This window comes from Hippopotamus amphibius, chromosome 13 (assembly GCF_030028045.1).
Source record: "Hippopotamus amphibius kiboko isolate mHipAmp2 chromosome 13, mHipAmp2.hap2, whole genome shotgun sequence".
NCBI lineage: Eukaryota > Metazoa > Chordata > Mammalia > Artiodactyla > Hippopotamidae > Hippopotamus > Hippopotamus amphibius.
The window spans coordinates 98,343,913-98,361,004 of record NC_080198.1 but is presented as its reverse complement, the minus strand read 5'-3'; the positions used below and the strand labels follow the sequence as shown (position 1 = coordinate 98,361,004).

General features: G+C 46.2%; 1 protein-coding gene across 6 annotated transcripts in view; it reads left to right on the top strand.

Moving 5' to 3' along the window:
* The window catches only part of LDB2 (LIM domain binding 2), a 381,155-nt gene that overhangs the window by 223,963 nt on the left and 140,100 nt on the right, over nt 1-17,092 (top strand). The gene's annotated exons all lie outside the window — the stretch shown is intronic.

Sequence of the window (17,092 nt, the reverse complement as noted above, 5' to 3'; positions counted from 1 at the left end):
GCTGCTGTGCTGTGACTTCACCTTGAGGATCACCCTGGAGAGTGCCCAGCAGAGAGCGCAGCGGCGAGGACTTCATATTTGTTGTGTGAAGACGCAGGGCAGTTAGCCTCTGAAATAACGGATTTGCAGAGACGAGGAAAAAAATGTCTTCCAAAGTAAAGAAAGTGGTAGACGTTTGGAAATGCCATTCAGGGTCATTTTGCTTATGTTAGTGGAGAACAGCCCATTGAAAGGACTCACAGGGCTGCCATTTTGCTTGGACCGGCATGTATCAGTAAAGCGTGTCCTGACTCTGGACAAGCACTGACTCTAAGGAGCGTTGATCACGCGCCACCTGACAAAGGCTTCCAGTGGCGGGCGGAGAGCAGATCTGGGCTGGGTTCTGTTCAGCTTCTTCAGCCACGACTTAAATTAGGAGGTGGCAAAACTCTTCTGTGAATGGCCAGATGGTAAATACTTGAAGCTTTGTGGGCCATTAGGTCTCTGGCATTCCCACCCAGGTCTGGCATTATAGCATGTAAGCAGGCTTAGAAGATCCTTGAATCAATGTGCATGGCTATGTTCCAATAAAACTTTATTCATAAGAACAGGTGCTGGGCCAGCATGTGAGATGAACCTCAGGTCCCAGTTTGCTGACCTCTGATCAAGACACAGAAGGCAGGGTTATTACATTAGTAATGACAAAAAACCGGGAAAGAGGACCCCCTGCAAGGTGGGTGAGGAAAATGAAGATTTGTAAAGTTCTCAGTGGTCCAGGACGATGGCAGGGAGAGTGGGGGGCGGGGGGGAGTCGAGGGAGGGAGGGAATACGGGGATATGTGTATAAAAACAGATGATTGAACTTGGTGTACCCCCCCAAAAACTAATAAATAAATAAATAAAATTTAAAAAAAAAAAGAAATTCTAAGAATAGCTGGATTGGAATTCTCGTTCTGTCACTAATGAGGTCTACCCACTAATTAGGTTTGTCAACCCTTGACAACGCACGCAATTCGCGTGACCTGTCTGAGTCTCACATATGTCTTCTTAAAACAGACAATATTGTTAACCTCCCTCTGTGGATCCGAGTAAAGGTCAAATATAGCAGTATACGTACCAATAGATGTAAAAATGCATTTTTGGTTACAAAAGGATAAAGGTAGATGCGTCCGTGTATCTTTTAGAAGGTGATAAACAGGAGTCTAGGCTGCAAGAACTTAATTAAAAATCGGGGTCCAGATTGCAGGTGACTGAAAGCCCAGGACGACCCAGCCAGGTGGCCTGGCTCCTCCAAAGGCGGCTGCAACTGTGTCTGCACATTTGGGGGTAGGCAGAGGAGACGGAGGGAACTGGGAGTCCAGAGACCAGACCAACCTGGAACTGGGGGTCCATGCAGTCAAAGAAGCATGGCAGAGGGCTAAGAACAATAACTGCAAACTCTGGGCTAGGGTCCCTGTTCTGTCACCTCTTGGCTGTGAGATCTCAGTCAAGTCATATCGTCATTCTGACCTTCAGGTCCACATCTAAGAGCAGCGTCTGGCTTCTAGAATTGTGTGGGACCCTGGTAGATGGCTCTTGCTTCAGTTGTTCAACATTCATCCTATTTTTTCTGACAGCTTCCTTCCTCTTAGTTTTCCTTGAAGCACGACCCAAGCCCAAGATCAGCCTATGAAGTTCTGTGGACCTAATCCCATTTCCTGGTATAGGGATGAGCCTGTGACTCAAGCAAGACCAATGAGAACCGTGCCCAGGACTGTAGCTGGAGCTCTTGGGAAAGAGAAGCTCTTTTCTGCTCCAACTAAGGAGCTAGGAATGAGGTCTCACGTTGCTGGGGCATCATATGGAAAGTCAGCCTGTGAGGGAGGTCAGTGTTAGGCAAAGCAGAGGCAACAGTCATAAGGACTTTATTTGGATCCAGCTGCACCAGAACCCTTTGAGTGGTTAATTATATGAGCAAATATATGCTTTGCTTAAGCCATTTTGGTTCGTTTCTCTGTTGCTTGCACTAAAAGACATTGACTAATAGAACATGTAAAGCAGTTAGTACGGTCCTTGGCATGTAGCAAGGATTCAGAAATGATACGGTATTTATGCTTCTTAATTGTGGAAGTACTTTGCAGAAAGATGTTGAAGGGATATTAAAAAAAAAAAAAAAAAAGCTCAAGTGCCCAGAGCAAGTCCTCCAGGATATAGTAGTCCTGATGGTACACAAACAGGGAAGTGGTGGTCTAGAAATTCCATCAGAGGAAGGGAATGTGAAAGAAGAAAAGGAGCTTAACTTGGGAGAGAGAAGGATTTGAAGGGCCTGAAGGACTGTGATGGGGAAGAGAGATTTGCCCTGTGCTGTGTCACTCCAGAGGAAAGTGCGCAGGCCAGGCAAGGAAGGGGTTTCCTCAGGACAAGCCCCCTGGTCGAGAGGGGAACAGGAACTCTGACACATGTAGCTGTGCCCTTCCGGGGTCTGGGTCTTCCTGGCACCAGCACTTTGCCCAACAGTGTTTTTCAAGCCATTTTGACCATGACACACAGTAGTAAACATATTTTACATGTGACCCAGTACATATCTATATTATTGAATATATACAGCTGCATAACATATATTACTGAATAATGTATATTATTAATTACATATAATTTTAAAAATGTCAAGAAACTATCCTTTTACTATATAAAATGCATTTTGATAACTATTGTACTCTGTTTTACTTTATTTGCTCTATTCATTCCATTTTGTGAGATGCTGGTCTTGACCCAGTCATTTGATTTCGTGAACTCTAATGGATTCCAACCTGTGTTTGAAAAATACTGTTATATGGCATATTCTCGTCTAGGATGGGAGACTGTGATGGTGATGATGGCTGTTATTATTATTAATATTATTATGATGATTAACGAACATTACATTGATAACTTGTTATGTGCCAGGGTCTGTTCTAAGCTCTTTACACATGAAGAGTACTTTTAAACTTCTCTGACCCTGTGTTACCTGTCCTTTCTCTCTTTGCGCAATCTCATAAGAGTTTAGCATTTGTAACCACACCTGAGGATTACCTTAACTACATCCCCATGTCCTTTTGTCTTAGTCAATTCAGGCTGCTGTGACAAAGCACCACTGGCTGGGGGGCTTGTCGACCATGCAAAAGCAGTTCTCACCGTTCTGGAGGCTGCAAGTCTGAGATCAAGGAGTCAGTAGATCTGGTCTCTGGTGAGGACCCGGTTCCAAGTTGCAGACGGCCACCTTCTTGCCGTGTCCTCACGTGACGGAGGCAAAGCTTGCGTCCCTTCATCCCTTTAGAAGGCACTCACCCCATACATGAGGACGCTGCTCTCATTGTCTAATTATCTCCCAAAGGCCCTACCTCCTCATTCCATCACACTGGGGGGTAGGATTTCAAAATATGAATCTTTTTTGGTGTGGGGACAGCAACATTCAGTCCATATTACCTTTTATAGAGAGGGTTTATTTTTAAGGATCAAGGTGCACAATGGACAACAATTGATTATATCCTGGCAATGATACAGGATCAGGAGAGAAGAAGGGAAAATAGTAGACTTGGATGCATAGCTTGGGGCTCAAGGAGCCCAAAGAGACACAGGGCTAGGAGAAGAGTGCCCAGAGCAAGTCCACAGGCGGTGGAAAAAGCTGGACTGTGGTCTCAGTCTCGGTGCTGGCTCTCACAATTTTGATTGTGGTGTGACATGGAACATGTCACCCTTTCTGAATCTTAGTGTGTCCTGCTTTATAATTTGAGCGGGTTGGACAAGACCATCTGCTAAGACCTATTCCAGCAGTAAGGCTTCTAGTGGAGCACTAGTTCCTGTAGATGCAGAGGTGGAGTCTGGGTCTCCTCATCCCTGACAGGTTCTCAGTCTACGGTACTGCATTGCTTTTTCTCTCCACTTGGCTTTTCACTAGAGGGGAATGATTTATGTACCGGCTCATCCCTGATAGTGAAACTAGTTTCTGATGCCATGATTCCTGGTACTGATAATCTGTTAATCTCCACCTCCTCCCTCAAGAAGGTCAATTCCATATAAGTGGGACATAGCTTGGAGACCACGAGCTTGAAGACAGGAGAGTTCTAATTCTTGTTGTTTGAAAGAATAATACAATAATGGCATGCTCAGCCACTACTGTGTTCTAGCTGCGATCTCTAACTCTGCCTTCATCCCTATCTGTATTCTTCATGTGAGGAAACTTGAGACTCAGAAAGGTGAAGCAACTTGCCAAAAGTCACACAGTTAGAATGCAGCTGATGCAAGACCCAAACGCAGGTCTAAGCCTGTATTTCTCTGCGCTACCCACTGCTCCCTCCTCCCCTGATTTTGTCTACCAAGCGACATCTATCAAAACCTTTAGCTGGTTCATAGAAGCCACTCAAGGAACATTGATTGCAGATAATGCCATTGCCCCAGAATCATAACCAAGTGCAGAAAGGGTTCAAGTCCAAGTGTTGAGAAAAGGAAAGAATTTCTCCAGGCCCAGGGAGGGGGCAGTTTGAGGCAGGGTGTGGCCAGAGCTGGGACTCAGAACCAACCCTGGACAGAGCACAAGGGTCCGGGCCAGCTGCCCCGAGGGAATCCTTAGAACTTAGATTGCCATTTTAAGATCCCCTGTGACTTGGGAGAACAGTATTGCCTGGTGCAATATTTCTCTATTTGAGGACCACAGCCCTCACATAATAAGTTTGTGAGCTCTCTTGATCCAGTTTAAGAGTTTACCTTAAAAGTTAAGTTCAATCAGACCCTCCCCTGGAAGCGTGTGCTGTAAACCCTCAACCCACCCAGATGCTGAAGCCGCAGTTCAGCCCCCCGTTACTCCCAGGACATCCTTATGACCCAGAAAATGCTTATGTTATGATTTTAGGTTATCCTAACACAACTACATAGCATGTAAAGTGTTCTTAAAGAAAACTCAGAAAACCCGAGAACATGTCCACAAATCCCAGCATAAGAAACCATAACCCAGCTCTTCAGGGCATTGGCTTTAGGGCCAGACAGACGCTGCTTAAGGTACCTTTCCTTTCCAGCTCATAGGAAATGCCTCAGGCCAGGTAAGTGAGCTCAGGTTAGTTTCCACCTTTCAGCATCTCAGTTTCCTCATCTGTGAAATGCTAATGGGAAAAGCACAGAGCCTTAAATAAGTGGGTCATTCCACTGAGGGTCAACACAGAGATTCAACAAGCATGCTTGAGAGCCAGGGTGGAATCCCAGCTCTGATGCTGACATGGGCATATCGTGGGACATCGTTGGACATCACTTTCCTCTTTCCTTTAAAAAGAAATCATTCGGACTTCCCTGGTGCCACAGTGGTTAAGAATCTGCCTGCCAATGCAGGGGACTTGGATTCAATCCCTGGGCCAGGAAGATTCCACATGCCACAGAGCAACTAAGCCCATGTGCCACAACTACTGAGCCCACTTGCTGCAACTACTGAAGCCCTCATGCCTAGAGTCCATGCTCTGCAACAAGAGAAGCGACCACAATGAGAAGCCCATGCACCACAACAAAGAGTAGCCCCTACTTGCCCCAAGTAGAGAAAGCTCGAGTGCAGCAACAAAGACCCAATGCAGCCAATAAATAAATAAGTAAATAAATAGAAGTCATTCAACCTAATGTCCATCGACAGGTGAATGGATAAAGAAGATGTGGTATATGTATACAATGGAATATTACTCAGCCATAAAAAAATTAAATAAGCCCATTTGCAGCAACATGGATGGACCTGGAGATGATCATACTAAGTGAAGTAAGTCAGACAGAGGAATACAAATACCATATGATATCGCTTATATGTGGAATCCAAAAAAAAATAACAAACGAGCTTATATACAAAACAGAAGTAGACTCACAGACAGAGAAAATAAACATATGGTTTCCAAAGGGGAAAGGGTGGGGAGGATAAATTAGGAGTTTGGAATTAACAAATACACACTACTATATGTAAAGTAGATAACCAACAAGGATCTACTGTATAGCACAGGGAACTATACTCAATATTTTGTAATAACCTATAAGGGAAAAGAATCTGAAAAAGAAAAGAAAAAAGTTACTCATATTGCCAATCAGAATTTGAAAAAAAATAGAAATCATGCATAAGAGGCAATCTCTAATGTTCCCTCCAGCCCCAACAGTTGTCACATGCTGTCCGGTTTTGCATCATCAGTTCTACTTCCTGTCCTCGTCACCCAGCTGAGAGCGTACCTGACCCTGAAAAGCTCAATGGGCTTCCAAGATTTCTGAGAAACAGGCAGTCACACCGCTGTGTGCTGGAGACTCTGGGAAGAGCTGGAGACGGGACCCAGCTAGGGAAGCAGCCCCAGCATCCGCAGGCCATGCTGTGCTCTGGTCCTCCCAAGGGATGTCTATCAACTGCGCCTGGTGCTGAGGACACCACTGGTCCCTGTCCTCATCTATCAAGCCACGCGGGGCGGGTTTCAGTGTGAAGTCAGCTCTGCCTGACCTGGGCAGGAGCTACTGTGCCCTGGAAGCCCACCTTCCTGCTGAGAAGCTCTCACTTGGGAAGCTGCGGGCTCCACAGTGACATGGTGACCAGCCAGCGCTTCTTGTTTTGAACCATACATCACAGCCAGGGCTGGAGGGCGTGTCCAGGGGTCTCCTGAAGCAGGTTTTCCAGGCTGAGCATCAGCACTCTGCATTCTTACCATTTGACCCTTAGGTACCATTTGCTTTCATTTGCTATTTTACTCACTGAAAGACAATAACTCTAATGATAGTAATATTTATGGCACACGTTCTATGTGCCTTTACTAAGAGCTTTACTTAGATTAATTAATTTCATCTTTTTTCTTAATAAATTTATTTATTTATTTATTTATTTATGTATTTATTTTTGGCTGTGTTGGGTCTTCCTTGCTGCACACGGGCTTTCTCTAGTTGTGGTGAGCAGGGGTTACCCTTCTTTATGGTTCATGAGCTTCTCATTGTGGTGACTTCTCTTGTTGTGGAGCACAGGCTCTAGGTGTGCAGGCTTCAGTAGTTGCAGCACGTGGACTCAGTAGTTGTGGCACATGGCTTAGTTGCTCCCTGGCATGTGGGATCTTCCCGGACCAGGGCTCCAACCCGTGTCCCCTGCATTGGCAGGCAGATTCTTAACCACTGCGCCACCAGGGACGTCCCTCATAACAATCCTGTAAAGTAGGTACTGTTTTTATGCCTATTGTGTAGATGAGAAAATTAGGGGCTCAAGATTGAATAACTTGGATGGAGAAGCCAGAATTCAAACCCAGGGAGTCTGGCTCCAGGATCTGGGCATGAGTGGCCACAGAACCACAGCACCATAGGGTAAAATAATCCCTGGACAATGTTTAGCCCAGATCCTAGCCTAGAGTGAGTGCCTGATGTGTATTATCATTTTCAGCTGCAAAATGAGTATTAAAAAATATTATCCACGTCCCAGGTTTCACAGGTATTGTGAGAGTAAACGAGTGACTATGCAGTTTTTAAAACCGTGCTAGGCTCCTAGTAGAGACTTGATAAATGGTGGCTATTAATATCTTTAGATTAGGGTCCATATGTATATATTCGGTAAATACATTTTTTGTAAATAAATATTAGTGTTCATTCAACATTCAACAGAAACACATTGGTCAATCTCTCACTATATTCCAATCCTAGTTCTACTATGAGAAGAGACATTTACATGAAATCAGATGGACAAGAAGCCATTTCAAAGCTCGAACTCAAATATGTCCAGAATTTGCTCTCCACCAAAAGTTGTGTGACAAAATATCTCATTCAAATTAGATAGGACAAATATTGTGATTGTCACTTTAGAGATGAGAAAACTGAGGCTTCCTTAGCGAAGTGAACCATCCAGGAGAGAGCCTGAAAAAACCAGCAACATTTGTAGCTTTAATTTACCAATGTTTACTCTGTTCCAAACACTAAAAATGATTTATCCCATGTTATCCGTTCATGCCTCTGTGAGGTGGGTGCTGTTATCCTCATTTTCCAGGTACTGAAATCAAGGTTAAATAAGATAACATCTTGCTGGTCTGATGTCCAAGTCTCAGAACCAGAGTCTGGGTTTCCTGTGCCCTTTACATCCCAGCACTCAACGAATCCTCATGGGTTTCATGTTCTCGGTACTTTGCATGAGTTGAATCTTCTTTGCCCTGAACAGTTTACTCTTTTGCTGATATCCAATGTGAATCTGGCCCTGTCCTGAGTTTCATTACCCTGCTTTTGTTGTTGGTTTTGCAATTTTCAAAGTGTAGTGGAATCATGCAGATGCGTCGTTACTGAAGCACATTTTTGAGCACCTACTCTGTGCTGGGCAATAGGCAAGATTCTTGGCACCTGAAATTTTGCCCAGTGATCTGCAGAACCTAGCATAGCATACATCACCTCCCCACTTATCGCTGAGGCAAGCAAGCTCCCAGAGGCAGGGACCATGCCTCCTGGTTGCAGAGCTCATAAATAAAAAGGGCAAGATTCATACCCAAATCTTTCGGAGTACAAAGTTCCTTCTGCTACATCATTTACATAAACCCATATGGAGGGAGCCTGAAATAACTGCAAACACAAGCCATATCATATGGTAGCATATGACGGATTGTCAGATGCAAGGAACAGGGCAGAACTTTGCAGAGGAGAGAGTTATTGTGATGGCCTTGAAAAGTTTGACAAAGCACAAAAGCCTTTAAGGATGGGTAAATAGGAGAGAAACAGAGAGGTAAAGGAAGGCAAGAAGTCAGAGAACGATAAGATTCCAATGTTCTAGAATCTCAGGCACTTTTAGAAGAACAAAGGGAGACAAGAGGTCCCCTCCTGGGCACTGCGGCTGCTGCTACCTCTACCTTCCTGAATGTCTGAGCGGACGAGCCTCAGTGATGACCTGAGTCACCCTCTTGCTCTGCCAGTTTTCTGGGCCATCGTCCTGCCTGGGGACAGATGGTACAAAGGCCAGCGGAGGCCCACGGTGACAAGGAAGGTGCCTGTCCTGGATAGTCACACCATGACCTGAAGGTGCTTCTATAACATGAGAGTGCACACAGGATGGAGAGCCTGAGGCCAGTCTAGGGACAGCTGGGTGAGGGACAGACACCGTCTCACCCTCAACCGCATCCAGGCAGACATTGCTGATGGATCCCAGCACTTTTTTCCTTCAGGCCTGAGCTCGGCCTCTAAATCCTTCTTAACCCCTCTCTCTAGACACCTGCTCCCCAAGGAGAAACCTGTTGGCCATCCCCGAGTCAGCCTCACAGATGAGGGAGGCTCTGAGTTGCCTGAGCCCAGAGTCTGGCCTGAAACTCAGTTCTGCCTGATTATGAAGCCCCGTGTATTCTTCTGGCTCCATCCCTCTCTGCAGGAGCCGAAGTGGTAGGTGTAGCAGAAGAAACATCCAACAGAGAATCAGGAGAGCCCAGGTCTGCTGGAAACCAGCCAAATCATGCCTCCTCTCTCGACCTCAGCGCCCTCAGCCCTAAAATGGGAATGATACCTGTGGGCTCGTCAGGAGCACAGCGCGGAATAAGCCAGTAAAGCGTGGAGCCCGGGCCTCACGCACTGCAGGGGCTCCAGAAATGCTCCCCTTCCCACTGCTGCTCCGCAACACCTGGGAGCCCCCACGATGTGATGGAAATGCCTTCTTGACTCTGTCAGATACTCGTCGAAGGTCACCCTGAGAATATTAGGACCAGGCCTAGAGAGGGAAGCGTTCTGGGCTGCGTGTGACGCAAGTGCTCTCACTCCCCATCTCTGTGTGTCCTTTAGCAAATCACTCCCCCTCTCTGTGCTTCACTTTACTCCTCTACGGACAAGCTTCAAATGGGATTCAGTGATCTCTGACATTCCCCGATACCCTTGGAGTGACGACCTTAATCTAACAGAGAGACACAGCATTCAGGGGTCTAAGGAACCAGCTTGTGACATGCCGGCCTTTCCATCCCCCCACCCCCATTCACAGGGCAAATCCCCGAGCCAACCCGTGCGGGTGGAATAAGGTCCTTTTCTTTGCCTTTTTACCCCATTTTAGAAAACACAATGAAGCTCTGTGAGAAAACAACTACTGCCTATTCTGTCGAAATTGAGTCAAGGGGGAGAAATTGCAGTGCTGCTTTTGGACCGGTACGTGTCCAATTTGCTGCTGTTTGAAAACCCCCGGGTCTTTCCATTTCTTCGAATGTGTGAAATATTGTGGATTTTCTCTCCGAGGGCCTGTCTCCATAAAACTGTCACCTACCGGTCGGGGAATGGGGTAAAGCCACAGAGAGCATGAAACCCAAGCTTGGGCCGATGTTTCTGCAGTAGAAAGGAACCAAGACCCACCCAGAGAACCGGCCGAGAACTAACTCGCGCTGATGGCCAGAAGCTGCCTTCATTTGTATTCATTCTACCTGCCGCAGCAGCTGCCTGGTCTCTTCCAGAGGTAGAAGAAGAGCGTCGGGTGGGGTGTCAAGACCCTCCTGGGGGGTTGCATACGGGGGGAGAGCTCCAGGCATGGCGGGTCTCCTTTGCTTCCCAGCGGTGCTCGTTGGCCTGATGATTCCACCTTGGGGAGCATCCTGGGGCCACAGCTGGGCTTGGCGAGGCTTTATCCCTTCATCACTGCCCCGTGTGAGCCAGAGCGAGGCAAGTCCAACCCCTGTAACTCGTGGATGGCCCAGGCTTGTCGTGTGGACTGTGGTAACACACACCCTTATTATGTCTTCTCATCATCTCTTCGAATTTTCATCGTGTAGCTTTGTTTCCTGCGGCGGCCACACCAGAGTCCACACACCTCGTGCCTTTAAAGCAACAGGACTTTACTCTCTCACAATTCTGGAGGCCAGAAGTCAGAATCCAGGTGTCTGCAGGGTGGAGCCAGGCCTCTCTCCTTGCTCCTGGGGGCTCCCGGCAGTGCTTGGCTTGTAGACACATCGTTCCCATTTCTGCCGCTGTCTTCGCATGGACCCCTCCCCTGCATCTCTGTGTCTATTTTCCCTCCTTACCCCTCATAAGGACTTATCATTGGATTTAGGGCCCACCCTAACCCAAGATGATCTCACATCCTTAACTGGATTACATCTACAAATCCCCCTTTTTTTCCCACAAGAGTTCACATTTCTAGGTTCCAAGTGGACGTGTCTTTTGGGGGGCTGCTCTTCAGCCCATTGCAGGGGTTTTTCTCCATCTGTCCCCAGAAAAGGCTAGCCATGTCCTTTCTGCTCCTTCTCAGGTGTGATTCAGCTACTTTGAGTTTCAATTTAGCCACTGGAATATCTAATGCTGAGGAACAGCAAAGCTTGAGCTCCAGTTAAGTCTTCTCTCCGGTGCCTCTCAGACCTGGTTCAAACTGAAAGATGCAGTGAGCAAGGAAAGCACTGTTCTTCTTTCTACTCTTTTCTGTTCACCTCCATCCGCGGCCACCCCCCGCCCCCATGCAGCTGCTCTTTTGCTCTCTTTCAGGGTCTGAGGGGGTGCTGGGTGGTTTCATGTTCCAGGCCTTGCAAATATTCCAAGGGGAGACTCTGGATAGGCCTGGCCAATGTGAAAGCAGATTAATTCTCTCCTGGTCCCTTCCCTGCTGCAGTCCCCTTACCCAGGCTGACGCACCTGGTCCTAAGCCCAGGCATTCAGCCAGCGCCTGTAGGACAGCTTTAATGGACCTGCCCTCACTTTCCCTTTGCTTATCTGGCTCACAGGACATGCACTTGTCCCCACGGCCTCCAGGATACAGGCTCAGCCCCACTAAGCGGTCCTCTCCTGGTTGGGCACCCAGCAGGCAGGTGCTCAGCCTCCCCTGCCCCTTCTCAGGGCTTGAACTCCGATACCTGATCCTCTCTAAATTTTTCAGGTGTGGGCAGAAGTCTGGAGACTTCTCCATCTTCCAAGTGCCAGAAATAGAAATACACTTCAAAAATCTCCACATCCCTGAAGCTTCCCTCTGGAGGCTCAGGGTCAAAGGTGGCGAATGCCCGGTGCGCTGGGAAAAGGGGTAGGACTCGTTTAAAGACAAGAGCCCTCTCCAGAGCAATCCCTTTCCCAGGGTTCTGTGCCCACACTCACGCTCCCCTTTTCCTCTCGTTGTCCTGCTTGCTCTGTCAGTCTGCACACAGCACCATCCTGCCGTCTCCCGCTCACGTCGCTATGTGATTAGTGCATTAGCTCCTTAGATGCAATGGAAAAAGGAAGAGCCTCTTCTAGCTATGTGCATAATCTTAGGGCATTGTTTTGATGAAGGCATCCTCACTATTTTAACTTTCACTACTGCAAACAAGGGAGGCACAGCACAGCAGATTGGGGGTCTCTGCGGAGAAGCCAGTCTGAAGTTTCTAGAGTCACACAGAGAGTACACGTGTCTGTCTACTCTGCATCTATTACCGTGCAGGCCCTTGAAGGGCGGGGGAGAAAGTAGAAGAGCATTATACACGGGCCATTGTTTTATGGCTCACAGAAAGGAGTTTCACCACAGGAATGCAAATGTGAATAGCAGGGATTTTTAAAAATCTCTTCTATGAAAGTGACGAGGTATTGGGTGGTCTTTCTTGATTAAAAAAAAAATTAATTGGTAACAGCTGAAATGGGAACTCGAGAGCTCTTTCCTAGTTCCCATCGACAATGGGGGTCTTTGTTCCCACCCAGCCCTTCACTTCCCTCAGATGGCCCACCACCCCTGCCATGCTGCCCCTGCCCCACGTGTATGTTCTTTGCCAATTCTCATTTTTCTCTCCCACGTTTATCTAAACATCACTTTGTCCCTCCAACCCCTACCTGTCTGCCAAGAATGCTGGGAGGAAATTGTCAATAACTCATCTGGATCTGTGCTAATATGGTGGCCATTACTTGGACTGTCCTTCCCAGGGCTCTGTCGCTCTAATTCTCACTCATGGAAACCGTGTAGACCTTTAGGGAAGATTTGATGCCTTGGAATTACCTGAGAATTGACTCTTGCCAACCTGACAGTCTGGGAGGCTTAGATCGTATATCTGGACAAAATCGGGGAAATCCAAACATATCTAAGCAGGCATGATAGTTAGAACATATTCTCAGGCTTGACAAGTATTCTTCTAAAGGATCTTAAGTTACAAATATATGTGCGTATTGCTTGGAAGCAGCCGTTCAGTGACCAGCCACCCCGGGCTCGCCAGGGGCACGGAAGCCTGCCATCTTACCTTCAAGGAGCTGCGTGGAAAGAGGCTCTGTGCTTTGAAATATAACAGATTCAAAAACTGTATTTGTACAAGTCCTTAAGGTGGTGGAGGAGCTGGGAGGCACCCACCCTGACATCTAGGAGGGTGATGAGGTCCTGGGGCCAGCTGTCAGCCGTTCACCACAGCCATTTGTAAGCCTCTCTTCCTAACCCTGTTCTCAGTTGCATCCAGTTCGTAGCTGGAAATGTGCCACAGTGGGAGTGTGTACACCACAGAAATTGGTGAGCACTGCACATCAGGGCTCTCTTGTTTCCAGAGAGCCAGCGCAACATTTACCAGCCTACCTCCAATGTCAGGAGGGTGCTTCGTCCCCTGACTTTCATTTTGACTTGGAATTCACTTTACAGCAAATCATTTAGCATGCCTGTGCTGCAGGGAGAAGACTCATTCATGCTTTTTTAAAAAAATTTTATTGGAGTATAGTTAATTTACAATAGTGTGTTACTTTCTGCTGTATAGCACAGTGAATCAGTTATATATATACATACATCTGTTCTTTTTTAGATTCTTTTCCCATATAGGTCATTACAGAGTATTGAGTAGAGTTCCCTGTGCTGTACAGTAGGTGCTTATTAGTTATCTATCCTATATATAGTAGTGTGCATATGTCAATCCCAATCTCCTAATTTATCCACCCCCCCCTTATCCCCTGGGAACCATAAGTTTATTTTCTATATCTGTGGCTCTATTTCTGTTTTGTAGATAAGTTCATTTGTACCCTTTTTTTTTTTTTTTAAATTCCACATATAAGCAATGTCATATGAGATTTGGCTTTCTCTCTTTTAAGGGAAACTGTGAGAACCAAGGAGGTGCTTCGGGCTCCCTAGAAGAAATGCTTTCCATTCTTTATTCTTTGACTCCAGCAAATGAATGCTCCGGGTAGTTCAATTTCTCTTCCAGGGTCCAGCGAGTCCGTAGCAGATCTGGGGGGGAGGGGCCCTCTTTTCTATTTGTTATTATAGTGTTCCAAATCATCCTCTTATTCGAGGAAGATAAAACTCTGTAACATAAAGTCTACTTTTAAAAATATTCCTCACTATTTGTTATGATTGGATGGTATCTTTTCACCGCATATTAATTGATGCAAGACACAGTGTGGGAGATGGTGGGCTTACAGAAATCTGGAATGGGAGGATAGGAAGTTTAGAAGTTTATGGCCAAGACTAATTATTGAGCTGCCATCCACGCTAAATTTTGCTTGGCTTACACAATGAGGTATCACCTCACACCGATCACAATGGCCATCATCACAAAATCTGGAAACAACAAATGTTGGAGAGGGTGTGGAGAAAAGGGAACTCTCCTGCACTGTTGGTGGGAATGTAAGTTGGTACAGCCACTATGGAAAACAATTTGGAGGTTCCTTAAAAAACTACAAATAGAACTACCATATGATCCAGTAATCCCAATACTGGGCATATACCCAAAGAAAACCATAATCCCAAAAGAAACTTGTACCATAATGTTTATTGCAGCACTATTTACAACAGCCAGGACATGGAAGCAACCGAAATGCCCATCAACAAATGAATGGATAAAGAAGATGTGGCATATATACACAATGGAATATTACTCAGCTATAAAAAGGGATGAGATGGAGCTATATGTAATGAGGTGGATAGAACTACAATCTGTCATACAGAGTGAAGTAAGTCAGAAAGAGAAGGACAAATATTGTATGCTAACTCACATATACGGAATCTAAAAATGGTACTGATGAACTCAGTGACAAGAACAAGGACGCAGATACAGAGAATGGACTGGAGAACTCGAGGTATGGGAGGGGGCGGGGGGGTTTAGGGGAAACTGAGACTAAGTGAGAGAGTAGCACAGACATATATACTACCAACTGTAAAATAGATAGTCAGTGGGAAGTTGTTGTATAACAAAGGGAGTCCAACTCGAGGTTGGAAGATGCCTTAGAGGACTGGGGCAGGGAGGGTGGGGGGGACTTGAGGGGGGAGGGGTCAAGGAAGGAAGGGAATACGGGGATATGTGTATAAAAACAGATGATTGAACTTGGTGTACCCCCAAAAATAAAAATAATTATAATAATAATAATAAAAAAATTCAAAAAAAAATTTTGCTTGGCTTATTTTCACCTTTCAGCAGATAATTGTTGAGCATCTTCTGTGTTGGGTTTGAGGCAAAGAGCAATGAGAATCTAATCCCCAGGTGGGATGTGCTGAAGGTCCAGGGTCAATGTGTGTTTATGGGATGGATGTGCACAGTGTTGAGGGAAGGCCTGAGTGGGATTGCAACCAAAGTCTTCCAGAGAGAAATGGAAACAGAAAGATATTTACAAGAAAACTTGCACAGAATGAATCCCGAGTTTTCTAGCAATCGGTTACCTTCTCCCCTTCTACCTCTGTCTTATAGGAAGGAGAAATAAATAATTGAAAGCCTGGAAGGGGACCAAGAGTTCATCAAGGGCTTCCTTTGGCTCAAGGCTAGAATCTGTGTGGAAAGCTTCCAAGAATGAATGTTACCCGCCCCATTAATTAAAGTTCTCAGAGAACAAATTTCGATGAGCCCTCCTGCCAATGTCCTGCAGAGTCAGGCTTCCTACTGACAAGGGATCTCTCTGGCTTTTATTCTTTCTTGACTCAGTTTCTACTCTGTATCTCTTCTATGGTATGTGGTCTTTATTTCATCCAATCATTCATTTATTCTTCAGTCGCGACGGAGGGCCAAGTGCATGCGAAGTCAGCGATTTTCAAAATTGTAGAGCTTATGAAAAAAATACTGATGCCTGGGTCCTCATTCCTTGAGAATGATGGAATGCTTTCGGACTGGGGCCCAGGTCCTCTTGTAATGATGATGGTGATGGCAGCGACATCAATAAAAATGGTAGCAGCACTTGTAATAGCAGCTACAGCCAACACTTCTTGGGTGCCAGGCACTGTTCTGCTTTGCATAAATCACCTCACTTAATCCTTACGACAACCCTAGGGATGGGTAATATTATCCCCATCAAAGATGAGGGAACCTCAGCATGGAGAAGTTAAATAACCTGTTCAAGGTCCATACCTGGTAAGCGGAAGCTGGTGTTTGACCCCATTCAGTCCGTTTCCTGACCACTGTGCTTTGCAGCCTCCACATTTCCATCAAGCTTCCCCAAAGGTTCTGGTGTATTTCTGAAGTTGAAAACTGTTGCCATGGTGATAGTGCTTGGCACAAGTAGGCTGTTTGTCCGGGACTGTTTACCCCTTTCCTTTTGTTCCTCGGTTCACTGTCTAGCAGTGGGGATGGACACCTTAAATACGGAAATGCATACTCACAGTACACAGCGTACACAAAGTGACGAGTCATGTTCAAAGCCCTGTGACGGGGACTGTGAGTGTCGGGAGGTAGAGCAGAGTAATTCTTCCCGGGGGTTAGAGGGAAGGTTGGAAAGGATAGGGTGTAATTTGGCTTTAAAAGCAGAAGCCTATTCACAGATCCTCAAGGGAATTCAATTTGCATCCCTGGGAGCCCAGCTCTCCTGTGGAGGTATTCTCCGTAATCCTGTTTAGGACAATGGCTGTCTTCCTGGTGCTTCTAGGAAAAAAAGTGAGCCTGTGCCTGGACTGGATTGGGCCAAACTCCAAATAACTTATGCAATTTGTTTCCTAACCCAGCCCAATACATGTCTCCAGCCATTCCATGTCCTTCTCTGAGGGTCACTGGTTATGAAGGGGACTATGGGCTGAGGAGTCCAGGACTCATCTACATCATTTCTCCCCAGTTACATTCCTCTTGTTCTAGAGAGGAGGAATTGATACAGCAAGGGGATAAGGTGCTCATGTCTTGCTTGTGTTTTTAAGCCCTCAACTCAGCAGGACACCTAGCAGGTAGCAGGTGTGTGGTAAATGTTTGCTGAGTAAATGAATGAAAAAAAAAAGAATGAATGGGAAAGGAAACTACGTTACTTTAATATGGACTTGGGTGACCCCCCTGGATGGTGATGGTGATGG